The sequence below is a fragment of the Balaenoptera acutorostrata genome, chromosome 4 (assembly GCF_949987535.1).
Source record: "Balaenoptera acutorostrata chromosome 4, mBalAcu1.1, whole genome shotgun sequence".
Lineage (NCBI taxonomy): Eukaryota > Metazoa > Chordata > Mammalia > Artiodactyla > Balaenopteridae > Balaenoptera > Balaenoptera acutorostrata.
In genome coordinates, this window is record NC_080067.1 from 70,892,518 (window position 1) to 70,918,881 (window position 26,364).

The 26,364-nt window shown below is 42.2% G+C and overlaps 1 long non-coding RNA gene across 4 annotated transcripts; it reads left to right on the forward strand.

Moving 5' to 3' along the window:
- The first annotated feature begins 894 nt into the window (after nucleotides 1-894).
- LOC103008239 (uncharacterized) lies at nucleotides 895-26,303 on the forward strand. 4 transcript variants are annotated; one of them, XR_452253.2, is made up of 7 exons: nucleotides 895-1,988; nucleotides 4,700-5,592; nucleotides 6,585-6,671; nucleotides 9,746-9,894; nucleotides 12,698-12,953; nucleotides 23,243-23,372; nucleotides 23,722-26,303. It is a non-coding gene; the product is annotated as an uncharacterized LOC103008239 (long non-coding RNA). The 4 variants fall into 4 exon arrangements; XR_003621776.2 differs by lacking the exons at nucleotides 23,243-23,372; nucleotides 23,722-26,303 and adding an exon at nucleotides 20,110-20,540; XR_003621775.2 differs by lacking the exons at nucleotides 9,746-9,894; nucleotides 12,698-12,953; nucleotides 23,243-23,372; nucleotides 23,722-26,303 and adding an exon at nucleotides 7,633-7,867.
- The last annotated feature ends 61 nt before the right edge of the window (nucleotides 26,304-26,364 follow it).

A 26,364-nucleotide genomic window follows, 5' to 3' on the forward strand; every position in this document is an offset into this window, starting at 1 on the left:
TTTAGGAAATATGCATAAGTGTCTGTCCCTGTGAAATCTGAATATTTTAATACTTATTGACAGATGAATTACTGCAGCCTCTGCAGAAAAGCCTGTCTTGTGAAGGATTTTTGAAAAATATACACAGGCCTAATGCTGTCACTGTTGTCGAAATGAACATTTTACCCCCAAAGACACATGATATCATGCAGTGCAGATCCGTTTGGCCGGAAGGGAGACTATCTGTTTTTCTGATTGTCCCCTTCCCCCTCATTTTCAAAGCGTTTTAAAGGAATCCCACTAGATTCAAAATGATACCCCGATTTTGCTGAGGTGATCGTCTTTGTGTATTTGTAGGGGTGATAATTTTTCTTTTATGAGTAATAAGAACTTCAGGGTTTCTCAGGTGTCTCTGTATGGTTTGGAATGTGAATTGTATGGCTCTGCCCTATTACTGATCCTACAATGAGATTACTTTTGTGATTTGGGGTCACTTTTCTTGTCAAAGTTGCCATCCTGCCTCATTGGCTCCTCCCCCCCTCTTAAATACAGAGCTTGCCCCTCCCGCGTTCTCTTTGCCACTCCAATCTTAGCCCCATGGGGGCGCTGCAGAGCAAAGGGAAATCTGCTCCCTCTGACAGCAGAACAAACCAGAGCGGGGGCTGGGAATGAATTCACCCTTCTTTAATTCTCTGCGGGGAGCCCTTGGAGGAAGACCCCACCAGGCCTGGTTTATAGATAATTAATCCTACCACCAGGGACCGCAAACCTTCTCAGGACCGTTATTTCTGGGACCCAGTGCCAGGGTCCCACATTTCTACTTTTTTTTTTTTTTTTTTTTTTTTGCCAAATTGAAGTGTTTACACCGAAAGAAATTAATCAGAACAGGAGACCGTTAAATGAAAAAAAAAAAATTATTGAAGCTATTTTAAAGATGAAGATTTACTTTTAGGTAGGTCCCCTTTTCTCTACGGAATGAATGGTCAGGAAAATCGTGTACCCACCTCTCAATCTCTTTTCAATTCCTAGGAAAGTAACTTTATCAAATTTTATACCAGTTGAATTTCTTCCAGAATGTCTTCTCTCATTCTTGATCTCTCCCAGGTAGTAACCAGTTGGCATCACTTTGTGTACCTCCCTCATTCCAGCAGTGCTAGGATTAAAGAAAGGATTGACTTGAATATATTCAAATTCTTTTAAATCATCCTTAAGAATCTCTAAAGAGAGATTCCATGTCTGGGGTCTTATGTGTGATTCCTGTGGACTTGGAGCAGCTGTGTATCAACCAGTCCTATGATTTAATGGTTTCTGGCTATTAATACTCAGAGTAGAGGACCAGGAGCGGCTGTGTATCAACCAGTCCTATGATTTAATGGTTTCTGGCTATTAATACTCAGAGTAGAGGACCAGGCCAGCCCCTTTGCCTGGTGTTCTGGGCATAGTAATAGGTTACTAATCACAGGTTCTGGGTAAATAAAAGCTTTGTTACAAAATAAAATAGCTTGGTCTTAATATTACATCTATTTAAGGAAAGGAACAGATTTTGCATCCAGTTCCCCCCAGAGAAACTTCCCCACAATTCAATCATAGCTGAAAAGGAAACTATCCTTGGAATAAGCACTGTCCTGTCCTCTTTCTAAGGGGACTCCAAACAGGAAATTGGTTTCACCTTTCAGGAACTTCTGGCACCTTGGTAGATCTTTAAACTATCACATCACAGAATTATAGATTTTAGAACTGGAAGGAACCCTGCAGATCAATCACTCAGCTCCTCAAGGCTTCTTTCTTTCAAGAGGACAGGATAGCCATCACTGAGGCGTGTGGGACCCCAGGACACAACTGAAAACGAGTCTTCGTGGTTTGATGGTCCTGTGTCAGAAAATCAGGGTGATCTGACTACCTGGGTTTGGAGATGAGCATCTTGTTTTCTGGCAGAATTGAGGAAAGCAAGACTGCTTTGGGCTCTGTGTAAATTGTAAACTGGTTCTCAGAACAAACTCCAAGTCACAGTGAGTATTGAGTTTTGATTGTCATCTGGGCTTGGTTATGCTTGTCACCTGTGCTATGGTACTCAACAGCTACTTTTGATGGGTATGGGAGATCTTATTTACCCATTAGTTTTATTTCAAATCCTTCACTTAGAGCTATTATAAACAAGCTCCTTACATTATCCTTGGAGAAAGAAAGGTGTTTTCTTGGTATGATTTAGAGAAATTGAGCAGAAAGTTTTGAGACATTAAAAAAAAAAAATAGAAGATGACTTCCAGCCACTACCTTCAGAAAAACAAGTGTCAACGTTTAATTTTGATCCATATGCTGCCTGCTTTTGGCCTGTATTATTCTGAAAACTTTTTTTTTTTTTTTTTAGTTTAGAAACCTTTTTGGCCTAGCTCAGAGTTTCCCCCCAAAGCACTGATTTTTTCCACACTTTTCTCACTTATTTTAAATGGAAATAAATATCGGGAGCTTAAAATAGAGAAGTGATGGGGGGTGCATAATCATTTGTTTACAGGACTCTATCACTGTTTTGAATAACAGCGTTTTCACTTCCTATGAAACCTTAGCATGAGGGAAAGCAGCAGCTGGACCAGGAAGGGGATGCAGGGAGGAAAGCACTTGAGTGTTTGTAAACTCAGGGTGGCTGGCGCACCCTCCCACCCGGCTGCTGTACTTAGCTGTCTTTACTACCTAAGGCTAGAAGTGGAAAAACTTGATTTGCGTGTTGTGCCTGCATTTTTCTTTTTTTTTCTTCTCCACACCGCCCTCTGTACACCTGACCATGCCAAAGCCTATCTGAAGCCGGCTTGACGGCAGGCAGAGCTGGAGAGCGGAAGAATGTGCTGAGGAAGGGAGTGCTCTGTACTTTTCCATTCACATCTCCACAGTGGCTTTTCTTGTTTATTTCAACCTCCACCAGCGGAACCCTGTCAGCTGCCTGAAATCCGAGTCATTAAACTGTTCCCTGAGGTCAGATCACAGATGCTTGGTGCATGTTTCCTACATGTCGGTGTCTATGTAACATATGTACATACAGAGACACACGCACATACGTGTAACTCCACGGGGGCACAGTGTAAGGTAGGGGGAAAAAGAAACTGGATTTGTTGCCAGAAAACCTTGGTTTCTAATTACCTTTCTGCCTGGAACTCCTTATGGGACGTGGAGCAAAACCACTTGTCAGGACTCAGTTTCCTCAACTGTGTGAAGGAAAAACCCAGATGGTTTGCAGGATGTATTTCTGTTCTAAATTCGATACATTGTGTCTAAATATATATTTATGTAACTTTAAGGTGGAGGGGGAATGGAAAGGGGCTGAGTGTATGTGTCCCTGGGGTGGGAGAAGGAGTTAAAATGTAAACTTCTAAGTAAAGAAGGCAGTCCCAGAATCTTCACCTCTATCAATTTTTAACCAATTGTAGACCAAAGTCTGGGATTCTGCTGAGTAGGTCCAAAAGCCAATTGAAGATTTTAAATGTTAAGAGTTGGAAGGGGCTGATTCTAAGACCTTGTACCTTTGATCTCCTGCATTCATAATCAGATGTGACAGTTCCCAAGTGTCTTTTCTGCACTAGAGTTCTTCTTCTTTTTTTTTTTTCCTTCTTCTGTTTGTTTTTGGAAGCAGTCCCAGTCAATGATAGGAAGGAGATGACACTTGTAAACTGGGCACACCTTAAACCACTGGGCCCCATGTGGATGTAAAAAAATATGACATAATATTCATACACATACACACACACAAAAGGAGAAAAAAAAAGAAAAAACTAGATAGAGATTCCTGGTAAGAAACTTAGAGGTAGTTCAGCCATCACTGCATTAAAGGTAATTATTTGAAGTCAGAGGAAATAACAGATGATGAGTTTGCCCTTACCAAAAAAAAAAAAAAAAAAAAAAAAGCCTTGCTCTACCAGAACAAACTTAAAGGTAATGAAAGAGATACTTTCCACCAATATTTCCTATGCTTCTTTTATCTACATTCTTTAAAAAGAAAGGTCTAATGTTTCTCAGGCCTGATTGCCTAGCAAAGCCTTTAACGGACCTCAGCATCTTCAGGACATAATTTAAAATGTAGCTCCTATTTATTAACAGCGACCTCCCCACCACCACCATCCCTCCACTTAGACCTTCTGGAATATTGATGCCCATGTACAAGGAGAGATGGAGCCAATTACATTCTCTCAATGAAAAACTATTGAGAGTTACAATATGCTAGCACTGGGAAGGTCCTTAGCAATTGTCCAATCCCACACGACTGAATTTATATCATTGGAAATTGAGGCCCACACAGAATGTATTTGCCACACACACTGGATCAGACTGAGCCAGGTCCAGAATTTTGATGTCCTGGTTCTAAATCCACTATGTTTTTCCATGGCTCATCATGAAAAGAGGACGTGGGGTGGGCAGCCCTGCAAAAGAGCCATTTGCTGTGGCCTTACGTTCAGAGAAGGCCTCACATTTGGACTTTTGACATCATCTCCACTGAGGTTCTACATCAGTCTTAGCAGTACACGGACAGGATGGAAAGGAGCAGACCCTCATCCACAAGTTCTGCGTGTGTGTCCCAGGGTAGGACCCAGTGTCAGAGCCACCACAGGCTCCTACGGTACTGTGATTTAATACTGTTAATAAACCTATAATTATCTTATGAATAGTACAATTGCATTGTAATTGTGTGTATGCTGGTGTTGAAAATGTAAAATTTAATATATTTTTGGCCTAGAAACAATGATGCTACACTAGCAAAGAGCTCACCTGGTACCAGATCTTGATTTCTGATACCTCTGTGCAGTAACGGAAAACAAGGCTCCCTGGAGAAACGGCTGATTCTAGATCTAGGACTGGGGCAAGAAGTATTCAAAATTAGAATGGAACATCTTATAGCATCATAAATAAAGAATTGCTGAAAAACAAGCAAAAACTACGTCGATGGGGGATATTTCAAAGAGACACTGGAGCCACTTGAAGAGCTCCCAATGGGCAAAGCTGGAAGATTTGGAGTAAAAAAAAGAAATCAAGTAATATTAGATTACAATCCGAAGTATAAAAGAAATATCCATGAATCCACACTGATATAAATTATTAAATAAATGAATAAATCAGAGATAAGTGACAAATCTTCCTTGCAGAAGAATTCCAAATAATTTACGTAGATACACTGCCGGCAAGGATGGGAGCAGGGGGCGGTGTATAACTCCTCACTCTTCAAATATGAGTTATGCACAGTGACTTCCTTCCAAAGAGTACAGTATGGGAAGGGAGGAAAGGAGGGAGGGAATAATTTTACATGGAGAAACCTGACAAACACTACACCAGCCAATTCATCAAGGTCAGCGTCAGCAATTATAAGCCATGTTGATTGTATGTACCTTTGATCTGAGGAGATGAAAATGGCTTCTTACCTCTGTGGTCTTCCTCCCACACCCCAGTCTATTTATGAGAAAAGTATCAGACAAATTTCAACGGAAGGGCATCCTACAAAAGACTTCACCAGTATTCCACAGAACTATCAAGGAAAGTCTGAGAAATTGCAGCAACCAAGAGTAGCCTCAGAAGATATGACAACTTAATGTAATGTAGTATCCTGGATGGGATCATGGAACAGAAAACGATAAGGTAAGCCCAGACAAATCTGAATAAATGAGGAGCTTTAGTTAATAATATTGTATCAATATTGTTTCATTAGTTGTTACAAATGTACCATAGTAATATAAAATGTTAATAATGGGAAACTGGGTATAGGGTTTTTCTATGCACTATCTTCTCAATTCTGCTGTTTAAAAAATATTTGGGGGGGGCATATCTTTATTATTATTATCTTTTCAATACCAGAAACCTCCAAAAATGAGCTAGGTCTCTTGAAATCTGAGAGATTTTCTTCCCAGTTGACCATGCTCCCCAAATAGAGTCAGGAAAATGAGGGAACCTGCGTTTATTCTTTTAGTTTACTAAATTGAAAGCAATTTAGCTAATTTCTGTATGTCACCATCTGGACACAGAACTGTGAGGAGAACACTAAGGAAGCACCAAAGGCCAAGTGTTGTCATGGTGGTGACAGCCCTGCTTACTTCACATTCCTTTCTGAAAATCCTCCATGGAAACAAGGCCCTGAAAGATCTAGCCATCAGTCCATACGGGACATATAATACTTAGGGATTCATCACTGAGGTTGGGGGAGCCCCAAGACCTTCCCAGAAGGTCTGGTATCTCATTGTACAACTCCAAAAGAACTGTGGATCTCATCAGAGTTTAACTCTGGGTCTAGAGAAGAACGCTAACTGGACCCTATAACTCGATGAGTTTGTCTTCATTATCTGAATATGGCCCCATTACCTAAACTAGAACAATCCAGAGAGGGAAATGGTTTGCCAAGACCATCCCACAAATTAGTGGTAGAGTTGCTTCCCATCAACCAGTCTACCCTGAATCATTTATTTTGCTGTAATATTCCCTTTAGTAAACTAAGGACTGCTATTGCATTGATATACATTATTTCAGAAATGCCTCATTCATTTCTAACCACCCGTCAGTTACCAGTGGTGCCCAGTTCCAATGTGAGCTTAAGTGTCTCTTCCTTCTTTCCCTTCACCTTTTCCCACTTGCATCAGCCTCTCTGCCAAGTGGTTACAGATCTTTGAACCAACACTGCTGTTCACTATGGAGGCTGACATTTAAATTCTTGTTGGTGGAATGAGGTAAGATTGAATGCTATCATAGTCCAATTTGGTTATCATTACTCTCAGCAATCTGTTTGGTTACATGTCTCAAGAATCATAAATGTAGTCATGCCCTTTGACCCAGTAATTCTACTTCTAGGAATCTATCTTCAAGGCACAATTCAACATATAGGGGAAAAAATCTTTGAATGAATATATGCATTCAAGCATCATATCTAGCAACAAAAAAGTTGAACAACCTACATGTTCCATCATGACTGGGTTGGAGGGAAGGGTATTGGATGGAGAATGGTTAAATATAATACAACTAATTTTTAAAAATTAGAATTGGAAAATACTTATGGTAACAGGTAAAGTGAAAAGCAGTATATATATATGTATGTAGTATATTTATAACTATGTTTAAAAATACTGTACATAAAAAATAAACTGGATATAAGCAAAAGTACACAATTAACAAAAAAACTATTTACATTGGCTGTCTTAGGGTAGTACGATTATGGATGCTTTTTTCTCCTTTTATTCTTTTCTCTATCTTCCAAATTGTGTAATGTTTATATATTAGTTTGATTTCGATCTATCTCACAAGCACACACTCAAGACACTGAAAAGCCCTAGGTGAAATCTTTTCAATGCAAGCAATTAGTCCTCTAATTCACAGTTTTGAATGTTTGACCTCAAGTTGAAGCCTCCCACATCTTTAGGGCCTAGAGCAAAAGTGAGAACTGCCCACTCATACTTGGAGAAGACCTTTCACTCTGGGAGACACTTGTCTCCACACCAACAAAACCTCACCCTTTCTGAGCACATTGACCATAATGAGATTAAATAGATCCTGTAAATCTTTGATCTGTCTCCGCCCACTGGGTCTTAGTGTGCTTATCTTGTTTATTGGTATTTCACAACATTTGAAAATGTTAAAGGGTTTCCTGGGGCTTCCCTGGTGGCACAGTGGTTAAGAATCTGCCTGCCAATGCAGGAGACACCGGTTCGAGCCCTGGTCCCGGAAAATCCCACATGCTATGGAGCAACTAGGCCCATGTGCCACAACTACTGAGCCCGTGTGCCACAACTACTGAAGCCCGTGCACTTAGAGCCCGTGGTACACAGCAAGAGAAGCCACCGCGATGAGAAGCCTGCACACCACAATGAAGAGTAGCCCCTGCTCGCTGCAACTAGAGAAAGCCCACGCACAGCAACAAAGACCCAACACAGCCAAAAATTTTAAAAATTAATTAAAAAAAAAAAAAAAAGGGTTTCCTGGTTACTTTACTGTCTCCATGAGGCCACCCAGGAGATCTCCTGGTAAAAAGACATTCTTTGAGATGCTTCTGGGGCTACAGGAGATTTGGTTTTCATTCTTATAACATGTTTGACTAGTGAATTCTAAGGAAAACAATTTAAAAATAAGCCCTATCAATGTTGTTTCCTTCAGATAATCACAAGGTTGTTAGGAACTGGGGGTAGGTGGTTATCATTGTTTGAATCGCTGGTTCTTAGAAAAGGGCATGGGGGTAGACATCAGGATCTAGGAGGTGAGGTAAGGACCATGGTTCTGTTAAGCCCTCTTCCCTTAAACCACTGATCTAATTCCTCATACTCAGCTCATTCATTCCCTCATTCGCACAACACCCAGTTCATTGGCAGTCTTTTGTGGGTTAGACACTATTTTCCCTGGATACTGGGGAAATGAATATAAATACAACAGGAGATTCTGACCCCAGGGGACACACAATCTACTGAGAAAAAAAAAGGCCGAGAATGGTGCAAAAGCTTGCTTTAAGTCATGCAAACGATAGCCCCCTTGCCAGTCCAAACATCCTGATTCTGAGCCAAATAAAACTCTCTGGCCTCTTCCCAGATGCTGTGTCCTACCTCCCGCTCCAGCACCAGTGTGAGGCACCGACTCCCTCCTTGGGCAGGTTCAGCCTCTGGGTTTTTCATCCAGTGTTGATTAGAACAGGATATAACCCAGCTGCCTCAATGCACCATCCAGTAATACCCAATACCCAATGCAAAGAAAATCCACTAGAGTCCGGAGCACACACAGCCTCACCACCACCATCACCAGCTTGGCTCAGCCTGCAGGCCAGAGCTTTGCCTGGGCTGTGATTTTTATAACTTCGAGGGCCTGACAGGTTCTACCATGAACAGAGAGATCACCCAGCATCATGCTATTCCAAAGCACACAGCCTCAAGTAGCATCCGCAGCCTGGACTCTAGCGCCCAACACCACCTCCAACAGGATCTAGACACCTAATAGATCCTGAAGCTTACTCAACTAAACCCAGGTTTACCCCAACCCTCTGGGCATCCCAGACCTTTGGGTAATAAAGTAACTGGTGATATAAACAGGTGCCAGCCCTGCACCCAGACCACTTTTCACAGCACCCTATTGCCAAGGCCCAGACTGCCTGAGGGTTGGGCCCATGCGTCAGGAGTTGTAACCATCTCCTTCCTATGGCCAGGCAAGGATGAGTTGGATATAGAGATGGCCCATGAATAAAACCACCAGATACAATTTCAGCAATCTTACAATTAGTTGGAAGTCTAGCAGCTTTCAATGTCTCAGCATCAAGGTTGCTAAGAAACACCCACCCTTTGGAGGGTGAAATGCCAGCGGAATGCTCAAAAGAAAATGGGACAGAAAAAGATTAATAATATCATTAATAAAGGCCATAATTTGGGAAGGTATATTGAAAAGACTTGACGATGGTGATGGTGAATCAATAAATCAAGCACCTTAGGTCCTCAAACTTCTTTCCAATCCCGTCTCCTGTAAGTTTTCTACCCCAGACTCTTAGCATTCTCCAAGAACCCAGGCACTTACCTCCACTCCACACCCAGGCCTTGATCGCTGCCTTTGGTAGGCTAGAAGCTCCTCAAAGACAAGAGAACTTCATTTTTGTTGCATTGGACTTGCGTCCAAAACATGGTGCTCACTTAGGAAATGTCGACTGAATTCAAGTAGGTAGAACTGAAAGAGAAGTCAGGGTGAAATCTGATGATCTGGGTTCCAGTTAAAGCTCCACAACTGACTAACTTCTGTGAGTCTCAGTTTCTTGTTCTCTAAAATGGTAATTTCTGTACAGGGACTACATCACAGGATTCCCATGAGAATCAAGTACCATGAAGGGGAAAGTACTTTGGAAATTATAATGCACAGTTCAAAGTGGTCGTTGAATGTTGAGCGAATGGACAAACTAATGAGTGAATCATCACAGAGAAGCAAAGCCATCAGGTTATTCCATAACTGATTTTGTGACTCAGGTTTTATCTGGGGAACAATGTATTTGAAGTGTCCTGCCTTGACTTTGTAACCATCCTTAAAAATGGTTATTTCACTTCCTGAAATATTTTAACCCTTTCAGTACAAGAAGACATAAATTACTGTGGAGGATTCATACTCATCCAAAGAGAATAAAAATGATCAGAAAATCTTTATGTCCTTGAAATGCAGAATTGGAAATGAACCATCTCCCAGTAGTGGGAACTGAAATCCAGTATTAGATCCTCCTTTTTAGTACCTTCTTCCTCTTCCTCCTCTTTCTACCTTAGCCCCTCCCTACCCATCCCCTTCACCCAGCCGGAAAAAATCATTTGTTTTGAGCTAACTTTAGTCTTAGAAAAAGGTATAAACAAAGCACAAATTTATCAGGGCTGTTTTCTAGGAGCAACAAGGTGGATTTCTATAAATTTTTTAAGTCCTGAGTTGATGGGTGGGTTACTAAAATAGGGAGGTAGTATAACTTTCTACCAAAGGCCTGACCCAAATGACAGGGAGAACCTTGGGCCAGCTCTGTCCCCTAAGAGAATCTGTGCAGCTCTCTATCCTTCCTACCTCTGCAACAAATGCACAACAGATCTCACGAATGTCACAGTGAATACAAAAATGGATTAGGAGCAAGTTGTTCTTGATAGGGAGGAGGAAAGAAAACGTGAGCGTGGGTGCTGGAGAGAAGGTAAGGGTTTCATTCTAGTAACAGAACAAGGCAATGATTAAGATGAAGCCAAAGGGGCCAGGGCATGTATCAAGAAAAAGTTCCTTCAATTGAGACCACATCAGCCCATACTTGCCAGTTTTGCCAGCACCAAACCCATGATCAAAGGCTCATTTATTTTTGGTGGGAGGTGGGAAGAAGAGAATATTGGATGTATATGGCACTTAAAAAAAAACACAAAAAACCCTCCAACGTGGGAGGGCTGGGACGATGTCCAAGCTGTACAAGGGCGGCCACCTCCCCTATATGGTTCCTTTTTTTTTTTTTTTTCCCTTTCTACCCTTCCTGTTCCCAACACCTCTCATCCAACCATACCTGTGGAAGCCACATTCCTGCACAAAGCTAAATGTGTCAGTGAAGGCAGGGGAATGCGGGAGCAAAGCAAAAGAACATAAAGATACTTCCCTTCTCAACTCTGAAAGCTGGGAAGGTTCAGTAAGAAAATGGAAGAGTGCTATAAGATTCTAGGGATTAGGAACTGAAAAGGTTGGAGAAACAGAAAATATTCAACTCTATTCCCTTATTTTATCACCTGTTTGGTTGGACTTTTTCAGCATGGAATAAACATATGTTGATATTTTCAGGTCTTATCAATATGCAGGCACAAAAGTTATGAATTGAGCACCTCTGCTAAGTACCAGGCTAGACTTTGCACATACAGAGAACAATTACAAACCTGTCCCTAGAGGAGCTTTTTGTCTAGTGGAAGAGAGAAGCATCACACAAGTAAATCCACAGATGAGTATGCATTATAATTATGATAACTGAGAATCAGGAAATAAGTAACGTGCTGTGAGATGGGGGAAGGACAGAATTTACCTAATGGCCTCTCTATTAAAGTAAACTTTAAGCTGAGATCTGAAAAAGGAGGATGGGTTAGTCAGGCCAAGAGCGTGGAGGAAAGTTTGCTGAGCGGAGGGAACAGAGGTCAAAAATCCTAAAGGGGGTAGAACCATGACACGTTCAGAGACCTGAAAGAGGCCAGCATGGCACAGAGAGAGTGGTAAAGATGGATTTGGAGGGAGAATCAGGAGCTAGACCATGTAGGTCTTTGTAGACCATGGTCAGAAATTTAGAGATCGTTCTAAGTGTGTTGAGAAGTTATTTAAGGTTTTTAGGCAGGGTGATGCCATGGTCTGATTTATATTTTAAGAAAAACACCCCAGCTATTGTGTGGAAGATGAATTAGAAAGAAGCATGAGGAGATTCTTGAAGAGGCTGTGGTAGGAGTCCCAGGGAGAGATGAAGGTAGCTGGGCCTGGGGAGGTAGCAGTGCAGGTGGTGAGGTAGCAGTGCAAGTGGTGAGGTATGGAAGGTTTGAGACCTACTTTGATGGTAGAATTGACAAGATTGAAAAAAAGATTGGGTTGAGTAGGAGTGGGTGGTAAAGGAGAGAAGGGTATCAAGAATGAATCCTAAGTTTCCAGTTTATGCAATTGGGTGGATGTGTTTCTATTTACTGAGTTAGAAACACTGCAAAGGAAGAACTTGCAGGGGGGTAATTACTGGCAATCAAGAACTCAGTTTTGAACGTGGTATGTTTGAGACGTCTCTGAAGTAGGTGTCCAAGTAGGCAGTTAGATATTTAAGATCTGCTCTCAAAAGAGATGTCTGGTTTGGAGATATCAATTTGGGATTCGTCAGAATAGAGGTAGTATTTGAAGCTAGGAGAAAATATTGGTTTTCATATCAGACCAGGCACTGAAGAATAGAATAGAAAATGGTAAAGGTGGAATGGATCTTAGAAATACTCCAGTCCAAACTCATTTCTCAACTGATAGCAAAATTGGGAGCTAAAGTGAAGGCATTGGTGGAAATGGAGTTGATAGGAGACTAGGCCTCCCTTTTGGAAAAGCACTTTTCTTGTTTTGCAACGTCTTGTCAACATTTGATATCAAAATGGGGGAGACTGAGAAATTGCCTATGTGAGACATAATTATACAGGTATGGCTCATGGTGTCACCTCTCTTATTTTATATTTTATATATGCTGTATGTAAACCACCACGTCCTCATAACTAATTTGCTCCCCTCTTCCTTTCAGAAACTTGGAACCTTTTCTGCTGGTTCCCTACTTATTGAAAAGATGATGCAGTCATCCCAAATGAACATACTTGGGCAATTTGCTATCGAGGGGGTCCATGCCTTATAGTGGGGACTGAGCTGCTGAAGGCACTTTCCTGTGCAGCTCCATTCTACTCAGTTTAGCACCTGTGGCCCCTGCAATTATTTAGTAACCGGACCATCTCTCCTCCTGAATGTGAGTGCCTGAAAGTCAGGAGCTACTTCTACTTTCCTTGGTATGTATCTTAATCTCGACCTGGCACCTGTGATAAATAACTTAGTCATCTAATACATGTTTTGAATGAGAGGGACCCAATAAACTGAAACCTTCCATTGGATTTAATGCATCTTTAGTTATCTTTCCATCCTTCCAAGTAAATACATTTACAGAGCACATGCTATATGTCAGGTATGGTGCTAAATGTTGCAATTGTGTTCAGTCTTTAAAATACAGGTATCATGTAACAGTTGCGATCAGCTCTCATCCAGTATATTTAGGTTTATTCATCTGTATACTTTGCATACCTTCCATCCAATTCAACAAATATTGTGCATCAGCCATGTGTATAGAGGTAAGAAGGGAAGCCTCTGTCACTCAGGGCTATTAAGGCCAGTGCAAGAGAGAGATATACTGGACACCAGCAATGGCAAGGGCCATCACTGAGCTACAAACAATATACTTGGTTAAATATGGGAATGTGATTGCTTCAAACTAAGAGATCTAAAAATGTTTCTTGGAGGGGTAGAGTTTGAACATAATAATAAAATAATGTAAAATAATGAAAGTATCCTTGAAATAAACATCAAAGTAATAAATCTCTGAAATAATAAGAGCTAACACATATATGGGACTTAGTACGTACTGTTCTAAAGTACTTCACACTTGTGAGCTTATTTTATCCTCACAATAATCTTACAGAATGGGTGGTACTGTTATCCTCACTTTACAGATGGGAAACTGAAGCACAGAAAGTAACTTAACTAAGGTCAAACAGCTAGCAAACAGCAGAGATGGGGATTTGAACCCTAGTGATGTAATACTTTGCTCTTAGTCATTATGCTCTCCTGCCTTATGAATGAAAGTTAGAACTTCAACAGCCAGGTTCAGAAGAGGGGATGTAGGGAGGAGGGCATTTCAGACAGAATGTAGAGCTGAAACAAAAGCACAGAGGTTAGGTATACACCTAATAATGCTTTATTTTGCCTAGAAAGCTGTCTAGTTTGCAAAGAACTTTCTCAGTCATTCTTTAATGTGCTCCTCCTTGTGACCCTGTGAAGTATGCCGTGATTATTATTCCAATTAGAAAGATGAGGAAATTGGGAGCCAGGATGGGAAGGCACCAGCTGGGCTAGTGAGATGCAGTGTGAAATTCAAAACCTAGTCATTTCACTTCAGACCAGTGTCTTTTCCCATGTTGTAGTGCTAGCAACTAAATATATTCATTGCTCCTGGTTCTGAGCAAGGCTCCAAGCTAGCCTTTTCATATATGTTCTAATTTCATCTCCACAATGGCCCTGAGAAGTAAGTGTTGTTGCATTTCCAAAGAGGAAACAGTTCAATTCTGCCTCTACTTTTTTTTTTTTTTTTTTTTTTTGAGAATACTAATGATTCCCTATGAGGCATGTTGATTTTCGGGTTCATGCTTTGCCCATTCTTTGGTCCCTGGGAACCCCTGAGGCTGGAGTATTACCTGTGCTTGAGCACAGGCAGCTTCTCTAAAAATGGAAAATCCCAATTCATCTCTTTGCCAAATCCTTCCAGCCACTCCTGCATTTGGCCAACCTTTGCAGTGTGGTGAAAGTCAACATTTAAATATGAAACCCGGCTTCGTTTCCAAAAATTTAATTGCATTATTAAGAATTAGTTGAAACTGGGCTTTGTGATTCTCTGAGGGGAAAGGCTGGGAACGAGGCTGACCAAACCCTCAAGGCTGGCCAGCAATTTGGTGCAATTGCTGAAATACTTGATGTAACCTGGGTCCGCACTGGTTGGTGGTACCATCTGCAACTCAGTGAGTACCCACTGTGAAGGGCATAGTTCTAGGCCCTCCAGGAGAAATATAAATTAGTGGCTAGAGAAAAAGATTGGCTGTACCATGGATCCAGTGACACGTATGTCAAATGCCAAAGAGAGCCCATCAGGCAAGAGCTGGTAAAAATTCGCAGCCAGCCACACGGCCTGAGGCAGCAAGGGCTGGATTCCCAAGCATCAACTTTGTTTGTGCATGTTCGGTCTGGGAATCAGGTAGAGAAGATTCTGTAGTCCTGTTGCCTTCCGGATTTGATTAAGGCTCTTAGGAGGATCACGACCTCAGCCTCGAAGGGCAACATTGGAAAAAGACAACAAAAAAGAGAGAGAAGATGACTAAAGCTTTTAGTGCAAAGAGGAGGGAGGATGCATGGAATGAAAACTGGGAAGTTTCCACTTGATTTTCACGGCCACCCATATAGTGAAGGGCCTCGTTTTTAAAGCTGTTGTCAAGCCTTTCAAGAGTCTCCCTGCAAGCCGGATGCCAAGCCAGAGGTCTAAGATGATTTCTCTCTATGCCTCTTGCCTTGGTATGCTGATTTATAAAAGGGGAAAGCAACTGCTAGCTCACAGGTATTCTTTTGAGGATTAAATGTGGTAAAGCACAGTAAATGGCTCATTAACATAAATGTGTAGAAAACAGACTGTTTGATATCTTGTCCAGCTATCCCAGCCATCTGGTAAACAATGGGACTAGACAGTTAGACACATTTAACAGAAACTTAGAAATCATCTGATCCAACACCTGAATGTGGTAGATGAGAATGGAGAAGGCACCCAAGGGTGCCGAGGAAGTGAGAGGCTGAAGGGGGTTGTGGATGTGGGGAGGAGTGAGATCCTGAGAGCTTTGCTGAGCCCCTTATGACATAATCTAATTTCATACTGATGGGAGACATAGGCAGGGGTCTTCATTTCATAAGCCAAGACCCAGAGGTTCCAAATGGAAATAACATCCCTGAGATCAAAGAGCTACTAAGCCAATGAGGGGGGTTCGAAGCCTGGTTGAGTTCAATCCAAAGCCCATGCTCTTGACCTTACACTATCTCGCCGGGTTTTCTGCTTCCTTACAAAGACCAGTTTTTCAAGGTTTCCATAGCACCTTCAGAAAGCAGTGGCGGCTAGGGAGAAGGTTGTTTTTATTTATTTATTTTTTTTAAAGTCTGTCTATGAGTCACTGTGTAACCCTGCTTTATGCAACTCAGTTTTACAGTCTAAAATGTCTAAATGCACCAGATGCCCCAGGCCTCTTTCACCCCTAACACTCTAATTGGTGCTTCACACCAAAGAGAAAATGGTTCTCCTTTGCCTCCAAATCCAAGTAGTTCTTACCTATAAAAATCACTTCTTTAAAATTGTCTGTATATGTTTCTTATGATTATCTGAGGCCAGTGCAAAGAGATTATCTCCCTTTCCCTACCACTAGCACCCAGTAGGTGCTTAATACACTTTCAGGTGCATAAACTTTTTTTTTTAAATTGGGGTATAGTTGTTTTACAATGTTGTGTTAGTTTCTACTGTACAGCGAAGTGAAGTAGAGTTCCCTGTGCTATACAGCAGGTTCTTATTAGTTATCTATCTTATACCTATTAGTATATATATGTCAGTCCCAGTCTCCCAGTGCATAAACTTTTAAAGCAAGCATTCTATCAGCATCCTATGCACTGTTACAGGCTTTGTTCTTTTCTTCTTCATTTTTTTTTTTTTTTTTGGCATTTCTCTTACCTGTGACTCCAGTATCCATCTATCTGTACATCCATTATCCACCCAAATGAATTTACATACTTAATGACCAAAATCACACCTATTACGTACATGGTATACATGCACATGGAGGTGCCTGCATATATTTAGTGAACATTGATTAAATCCCATATGTGGCAGGTAACAGGCCAGTTGTTGCAGAAGGGTTATAGGTTAAAATCTAGACTGGGTTGTTAACCATCCAAAAAGTTTTTTCTTATACCATCGCTTTAAAAAATTTTTTCTGATGCTTAGAAAGACCAGGGCATTGCTATAAGCTATATTATTCTTATGCTCTGCTGAAAATTTAGCTCAAAATCCTGATTTCTTCTAAATTGTTACCATGTACTGCCATACATAGTACATTCATAGCACAAGGCAGTGGCCTAGAGACGGGTTTAGATTCACAGGTGGCACATGGACCTTCCTTTTCACTTTTTGAATTACAATAAACAGCTCAGAGTCTGTTATGTGCCTGGACCCCTGATGTTAGACTCGAGTATTATTCACTTGCCCAAATTCAGGTGACTGAGGTGGCGCTGTTGGTTGCTGAATTAGTAGCATCTAGGTCTCTGAAAAGGCAGCCCGTGGAAAGAGCACAGACTCTTAAAACAAAGCTAGTTTCTTCTGGCTCTGACGCCAAATACCTGTGTGACACTGGGCAAGTTACTTAACTTCTCTGAGCCTCGGTTTTCTTAGCTCTAAAGAAAGGGGGAATAATACCCAACTTCCAAATTTATGTAAGGATGAAAAGAGAAGTAATTCCCAGAACCTGGTGTACAGGGAATAACAGGATTCAAGCATGTCTCCAAGTACTTTGGCCTGAGCGAATGTACCAAATGGAATTGTTATTTACCAATAGCACAGGAGATAAATAGCACCTCATCTGGACACTATCCATGTCTTCAGGAAGGTACATCTTCCAATCCTGCCTTCCATGTCCCTCCCATACTTGAAAGCCCTGATGAAAGATTTCTGAATTCATCACCAATTCGAAGCCTCCTTTCCCCTTTCCTTGCCACTGGGGTAGATCATCTACATGTGAGTCTGAGCGATTATTTCAGCAACATTCTCATGCATTTCACTAATCCCCTACAATCATCCCGCTTTCAGAGTGTAAAGCACTTTCCCATCCATCACCTCATTTGATCTTCACAACAGCCCCATGAGAACACAAGCCAGTGTTGTTATCCTTCTTTGACAGATGAGCAAGCAGAAGCTTAAAGAGGTTAAGTGGCTAGTCCAGGGTCACACTTCCAGATTCAGGTCTATGACTCTGAATCCTATCCATGAGCTTTCTATTATACCAAGCAGCCATGGGATTTTTGCTACATACTAAAAGACAGACGATAGGTATCCTGGAAGAAGTAAGAACAGGAAGGTATAGACTGACAGAGAGCAAGCCCGTTAGTCTGACCCTCCCCATCCCCCGTGGTCCCCACCAGGCCCTTGCCCAGTGTCCCTCTCTCCTGGGCGCTCCTTTCTCAGCCTCCGACCATCCAGGTCCTTCCCACGGTTCAGAGCATCTCTTAAACCCACGCTCCTCCACGAAGCCTTCGGCCAACCAGCCACCCACTTTTTAATCTAAAACTTACTGAATGCCAGACTCTGTGCTCTACTGTCTTCTCGTGGGGAGACACAGACAATAAACTCAAGAGTAAATAGAGTTTATTTTATTACCATAAAAACTAATGTTTTTATGGTAATAAAAGCTAAAAAGGAAAAAAGCAGAGAAGAGGGACAAGGCATGTGTGAGGGGTAAGGATGCAAAGTGAGGCAGACTGCTAGTGTAGGTGCACTGAGCAGGTTACACTAGAGGCAGAGAGGAGGCGAGCGAGAGGACCGCTTGGGTATCGGGGTGCCAGCAGCAGGCAGAGGCTGCGAGCACCACGGCCCTGAGCCAGCGTGTGCGCTGCGTGTTTGAGGAACAGCACGGAGGCTGGTGTCTCTGGTGCAGAGTGAAGGAGGCCAGAGCAGTGGGAGAGGAGGACAGAGAGGAAGGGGAAGTACATCATACACATCCCACTGGGCACTGGAAGAACTTTCTATGACTCTGGATGAGATGGAAAGTCATTGAGGGTTTGGACAGAATCTAAAGTTTATTTTCACATGGCTGAAAATAAACTAAAGTTTATTTTCACAACAGAGCTTTGGCTGCTCTGTTGAGATGGGCAAGGTGGGAGCATATACACTATTTAGGAGGCGTGATAATAATTCTGAAGAGAGACGATGGTGGCTTGGACTAGGAAATGGTGAGCAGTGTTCAAATTCTGTATATATTTTTAAGGCAGAGCCAATAGTATTACTGATAGTTTAGATGTAGGTCATGGAGAAGGAGGAGTCAAGCACAGCTCCAGGTTCTTTGGCCTGAACCACTGTAACAAGTGGGATTGCTATTTACCAAAAAAAGAAAGGCTGCAAGTGGAACAAATCTGAAAGAGTTAGGGGAACACCGAGAACTCCAGCTTGGAGGTGTTCAGTCAGAGAAGCCAAATACACAGGCAAAGGACTATGAGTGAACAGGCCCCTGGATTTCGGAGTCTGGAGTTCCAGAGAGAAATGGAAGCTGGAGATAGAAATTTAGGAGTTGTCACTCTTCAGATTTTATTAAAACTGTGAAACTGAATAGGATCCCCAGGGAAGTGAGCACAAACAAGAAGAGGTCTGATGGCTGAGCCTTAGGACGCTTCCTGGTCAGAGGTTTGGAAGAAGTTTACCAGCCAAGATGAATGAGGAGTGGCCAGGGAGATAGGGGGAAACCTTGATATCCTTTCTGTGAAGACCTGACAAAACCTGTCTGTCCTCTTCAACTCTTGGCTTATGTTTCTTGGGTGGAGGCAGACTGCAGGCATCTTTAGAGTGAATACACATCACTTCTCCACCCTCCACGGTGCTCAGCATCTAGGAGCCCTTCGGTTAAAACTCAGCTGGTTGTCTTACAGCTGAATCACAAAATGATCAAGCATGAGGGACCCAAGAAATCATCTGGCTCTATGATTTCCCAACTGTATTCTTTGGAGCAAGTCAGAGTTCTTTTGTTTCATCATTGGGAAACCTCTCTTTTCCTAGAAGGGCTAATAAAAGCAACAGTGTTCTGGCAATCAAAGGCCTCACCCCTTCCTTCTAAGAAATATTTGAGATTTCCATCAGACATCAGACATTTCAGAAAGCTCCAAGGGCTTGGATCTAGTCAAGAACATCCACCAGCCAGAGGGGCTAAGGAGCAACACGCAACATACTGTTCTCTGAGAGTCCGGCCTCATTTCAGATTGACTTGAGAAAGGAAGACACCATCTGCCATATTCCTTCCTCTTAATACCTGCTGAAGCCCCAGGATCCTAAACAGGATAGTAGAGATCATCTCGTCCAACCACCTCTTAGAAAGATGAGGAACTTGGGCCTAGAAAGGCCCCAGTTATCTTGTTCAAAATCACATACCAAGTGTGTTGGATCCAAGACTAGACACCAGGTCTCAACTTGAAACTTTCTGCTCAGAATCAGATTCAACTAAACTCTATGAGCATTTACTATATGCCTGCAAACATGCCAGGTACTTTTACGTGTTATCATTCTTAATCCTCAGCACCACCTCTAAGACGGATCTTATTGTCCCCCTTTTACAGTTGAGAGCAATGATGTTCAGACAGGAAAGTGACATGTCCGGGGTCACATGGCTGGCATGTTGGAAGAGCAGGATTGGAGGCCATGCCTGTTTGTCTCGGAATCCAGTGCTCACCCCAGCACACCTGCTGCCTTCCTCAGCAGGTCTGTCTCACAAGGTTATGTATTCCCACAGTATGAGCGACTGCCCCAGAGACCCTGCCCTCCTACCCAGAGGTGACTCCCCTCCAGCTTGGTGTGTTAGTGAGCGACTTAACTTTGAGTCCAGAGCATGGATTCTGAAACCAAACTGCCTGGGCTTGAATCATGACTCTGCCACTTAATAGCTATGCAACCTTGGGCCATGGAACTCCCCTAAGCCCCAGTTTCCTCACCTACAAAATGGGAACAATGATGTACTTACCCCCAGGGAGTTAGGATTAAGTAATAGATCGCATGTAAATCACTTAGTAATGTCTGACATGTATAACAGATATTCAATAAATATGAAACGTAATAGTCAATGGCTGACTTTTTAAAAACCCTGGAGCTGTTTTGAAACATACTGTCCAATGCTTCAAAATTCATTTGTTTTTTTTTTTCTATTCTTTTTCAAATTCCCCTCCCATTTAGGCTGCCACATAACATTGAGCAGAGTTGAAAAAGAATAGGAAAAAAAATTCATTTCTGGAATATGTCTAGGTGGGGAAGCCAGTACCAAAATCCAGACCCGACATGTTTTAGGAGTTTCAACAACATGCTCTGTATCAATTAGGGTTCAACTAGGAAAGAGAAGTGATACGGAATTAGAGGAATTAGATCTTACACAACTGATACAAGACCAAAGTTGTATCATTATGATAAGTCCTAAAAACCTCTTTGAAATATCAATGAAAAGGTGAAAATAGTAAATAGGTGTGTGTATGTATAGAAAAATTACTGGAAGGAAACTCATCAAAATGTTCACAGTGGATATTTCTGAGTGATGGGATAACGAGAGGTCTTAATTCACTATCATTTACTTGCTTTCTAATTTTGTATACTAAACAGGTATTCAAATCAGAAATTATTTAATTGTTAATATTTATTGTTCATTTCTTTCTTTCTTTCCCTAACATCTTTTTTTCTCTAAAAAACCCACAAGATAAAGAATTGGAAACACTTATGATTATAAAGCTAATGATGGAGAAGCGACAAGAAGGAGTTAGAATGGATGTGGGATAGGAACGTAGGGCAGATAGTCACTTGAAATTGATCTAAGTTAGGAAGTGTAATCCTCCGGATTCTGAGAATCGTGGACAGAAGATATTGTCGTATCCAAGTGAGAGCTTAAAAAAAAAAAAAAAAGAAATATCCAGCGTGTTGGTGCCATGAAACAGGCACTCAGCTGGGATGTCAGTGTGTCTGGGCTGGAGTCCTGGCCCACCTCAGGAACTGGCTGCATCTCACCCTCCCTGTGACTCCCTTTTCCCCCCTCTAAAGTGAGAGCCCTCTGCATAAGGGGTTGCCTGTCGTGTCTGTGCGTTTTATTTGCCAGAGCCTGAGGTCGTTGGTAGATGGGCGACTGGGGAGGTTGGGAGGCGGGTGCTGGGCGATCACAGTGAGACCTCTGACTACTGTGCGGGAAAAGGTGCTGCTTCTCCTGCTCGCTGTCACCCTGGCAACCCTGAGAAGAGAGAGGCGAACCAAAGGCAAGGCAAGAAGTTTGAGGATCTTTTAACATTCTTGGTGAAGCATGTACAGACCAGAATCTGATATTCTAGATAGAGCCAAAGAATGTCAGGCTTGGAAATGTCAAAGACTATGTAGTCCAACCCCCCATCTTTAAGATGGGGACACGAAAACCCACAAAGGCAGATCACTTGTCTTAAGACCACACAGAGCCTGGAGAGAAACAGGCTCCTAGCTGAGTGCACTGGTCATCCTACCTTGATTTCTCCAAGGTCCCACCAATGACTGATGTGAATATGCTGATAATGACTGAGAGAGGAGGGCCTTAACCTTGATAGGAACTAGAAACTTTCTTCCATGAGTAGGCACCCTAAATTGTTTAGTTTTCTTCAAGAACTTGATTGCCCACAGCAGCAGACCCAGCTTCTGATCAATAGTCATCACTTCTCTCCCTAGTATTCCAGAGGTGATCCAGGTGTGATCAGTCTAGACTCTGCTAGACAAAGCTCTTGGGCAGTGCCGACCGGCTTGGAGCGTGCTCTGTAACTGGTGCCTCTCCCTGATAACAGATATGGACCTGCCTAAATTTGCTCCTGGATCTCAACAGAAACCACATAACTGGTCATTGCTCCCAGAAAACCTCCCTACTAGTAAACTTGCACATAGCTGGCGACTCAGCTAAGACAAGTAATGAGCCAAGAAAAACCAAAAAAGAGTATGGTTTTGATATACAGGATTTTATTACTGGCATTAGTCAAGTAATCGTGGGCCAGCCAATTTTCAAAGCAGTCTTAAAAAATAATCCTTTCCCTTGATTCCCAGACACTGTGCGGAGAAAGAAGGATGAGAATATAACATTTTCAAAGCTCCTTTTTTCTGAGTCCTTTTAGTAACTCCACGGACTTAACTCTAGAGTCTAAAGACTTAATCTTAAAAGATTATTTTGTGGGAAGAGGCAGTGAGATGTAGTAAAAATCACACCGAGCCTAAAGTCAAAAGAGTGATGTTGTTTTGATGCTTCTATCGGCCAGGTGTTCAACCCTGAACAAGGCATTTCACTTTCAGGCCCTGCTTTTCCCAAAAACCTGGGGTAATATTCATACTTTTCCCTTCAAACTCTGTTGTGTTGTTCAGAGGATAAACACAGTGAGTTTAAAACCATTTGAATACTATTGTTTCATTAATTATAGTTTTAGTACAAGTTTTCAACAGCATTAGGCCTCTGCACAAAATGAAATGGGTCTCTGGGTATCAAATGTAGATGCACATTTCTGAATGGATTGGGAAAAGAATGTAGAAGGACCAAAAAAAAAAAAAAACCAGAAAGAAAAAAAGAAAACTTCATTCTTTTCCTGGAAAGCTCTGTTGTTTAATCCTATTCTTGGAGTAGAAAATCCTGGCCAGGCTGTAGGGAACAGAACACAACTTCTCTTTGATGTCACCCTCACCCCACAGCCAGTATCACTTCCCTTTTTTCCCCAACAGATTCAAAACCCTTATGTTTGGGCTTCTCTGATGACCACGTTAAACGTTTAAATCCCCTGCGAACATGTATTATAACCTATACAACCAAAAGGAAGACAGAGAAGGAAGAGGGTAGAGAAGAAAGAAAGAGGTAAGGTTGTATTCTTTGAAAGGAGGATGGTTACTGAGTCTTATATTTTAGTTTAGAGCCAAATAGTCTTTTTCCAAACAGAGAAGGTTAGTGCAACTCCAGACAGGAGCAGGCAGGAGAAGAAACGTGGGTGCTGCTCTCCAGCTAGTGATATTACCGCCCATTTGTGATTCCTGAGAGAGAACAGAGGAGCAAGCCAGGCCTTAACACCCCACCTGGCATCAGTGAGCGTGGACCTGGCCTTTCAGGTCCAGTTCTTCTAGAGATGGGGCTCTCTCCTTCGTCTTGGGTTCCACCTGAAGTCAGGGTGAGCCCTGCAAAGATTCCAAACCCTTCTTGATCCACACAGACCAAGCTGCCATGCCTGCCAGCATCGGACTGCACTCCTTCATCCAGCCAACAAATCAACGCAAACCCAAGGTGAGGCATGGGAGTCAGAAAAACGAGGTGTGGGAAGAGCCACAGGGCCGAGTAGAGAGCCCAAGATGAGAGTTAGGGCAGGAAACCTCTCTAGTGGCTCCTTTACCATGTCATTCTTTAACTCATGAGTCACTCTCCACACCCCACCGTGCACACCAGGACTCAACCGCCTTACCACATCTGGCCAGATGCTGCAAACGCTGCCTCCAGAGGCTATGACAGCTCGACACGGTCTTCTCCCCGTTGTATTTTAGATCTTTCTGTGCACCGTTTTTCAAGTGGTCAATTCTCCGCTGGAGGGAAAGACAAGCCTGGTACAAGACCAAGCCGGTGATCATTAGCCAGCTCTGTGCCTTGAGCAATGCATGTGTAGTTATACTAATCAGTTGATTGATGCAGGTTCAGTTGGGAAATACTACATTTTAAGGAAGTGCAACCTTTAACTTCTGAGTTGGAGCAGGCAGCATGCCAACGGAAGGAGGACTGGATTAAACTAGAGAACAATTCTTTGAGCCATGGGCATTGAGCTGGGCACAAACCAAGCCGGGTCCCGGGATTCTCGGAGGATCCAGGAAGAAGTGGGCAAGCAGGTAAGGGTCGGGCACCACAGCAAATACCAGCTAGGTGATCTTGCCCCCTCCTGTGTGCCAAGTCCAGGTTTGGGCATGTCAGTTACCTCTACTGAACTTTTTTGCACACTGCTGCCTTTCATATTTAATCAAAATTTATAACCCATGGCTCAGAAACCTGGAATATTGGTGTCTTTAGTCTTGAAAGACTCAATTAGCCCTTGTGCAGAGTTGGCCTCTCTCTCTTCCTCAGCAGGGTTGAAAAACTCGTTTCTTTTTTTTTTTAATGTAAAGATAAAACCCATCACCCACATTCCAGAATTAGCCTGATAAGATTAGGTAGGATCAGAAAATCGTAAAATTGTTGGGTTCAGAAGGTCTTTAGAGATCACACCATATCTGAATCTCCAACATAACACCCCTAACAAAGTGTCCATCATATTCCTTCTTAGATATCTCCAGGCTGGGAATTTTCTATCTCCCAAGGTGGCCCATTCCATGGTTGGTCAGATTTAGAAGTTGGGTGTTTTAAACTTATTTATTGGTTCAATTATAAGGAGGAATTTATCACAGCAAGACAGCACTCACCAAAGACATTTGGGGCTGTGTGTAGGTTGGTGACCTCAGTGGATGCAAACAGGATCCATGACCACAGACTAGACCCCAAATCCCAACTCATATAAGTCCTTGGTCAGCAGAGTGAACAGAAAAATATTGGATGTTGCACACAGGGCCAGGACTAGAGATATATTTACAAATGATAGACTTAGGTGTTTATGATAAAGTTTGTGTGAAAATCCTTCATTGGTCACAGAGAAAGGAACTTGAACTGATCTCCTTTGACTTTCACTTTTAAGAGAACATATGAAATTCAGGTCAGTATCATAGTTTTTCAGACACCAGATGGACATTTAATCTTTCCCACCAGCTTAGTAATTTCTATAGGTTTTCTTCCTCTTGAACCAATACCTAGGTCAGAAGATCATAGACTTGGGCGCCTAGTACAGTTTTAGGGCTAGAAGATTCCCAGAAGAAATCTTGTCTGATTTCTTCATCTTCAAACTAGGAAACTAAGGCCCAGAGAGAGGAAGCGACTGACCCAAGGTCACAGAGCCCTTTTGGGATGGAGTCAGGACTAAATCACTGGTCTCCCTACTCCTAGTAGAGTACTCTGCTCTTCATTATCAATGGTGATATGCTGAGTATGTACAAAGAGTGATGATCTATCTAGTGTGCTTTGGGACAGGTGCTACAGAAAGTTTTATGGAATAGAGGAACGAGTGTGCCTCTCCCGTCTCCCCATGTGGCAACCTTGTGGAGGAAGGATTGCTAAAATGCCTCTTAAGATGTCAATACACGAGAACAACAACAAAAAATACGCTGTGAACACTGTCTAATTGTATCTGCATGCAAATATATCCAATGGTCTTCATCATAAGACCTGCTAGTTATCGTACATCTACTATGCTCCAAGCACTTTACATAACTTATTAGTTCTAATCCTCCCAAAGACTCTGAGAGGTTAACGTTATTGTTTTTCATATGAATAAACTGAGGCTCAGATGACACATGGCCAGTGTGGCAGAGTCAAGATTTGGGACCGAGTCTTCCTGGCTCCAAAGCCTGTGTTGTTTTCACCATAGCCACCACCTTCTCTAGATGATCTCAAACCCACTCCTGTGTCCACCCACCAACAAGCCCCAAATATTTTCTGTGGCTGGTCCTGGTGTGGAATCAAGTTGAGATTTTTTTTGTTTTTTAATTCTTTGACGATTCAACTTAGTTATCTCCTCAGGCAGTTTGGGAAGTATCTCCCCTTTCACTGGTGTGTTCTTTTATTTAAGGCATCTTGTAGAAAACAGGGCAAAGTAAGACCCTAGCATCTGGTGATAAGTTGCAATGTTTGATATGTAAACATAAATAAGTAGAAATAATAACATTCCGAAAAATGTATTCATTAGTCATAAATTTAAAAACTGTTGTTTGTACTAAAACATCTTTAT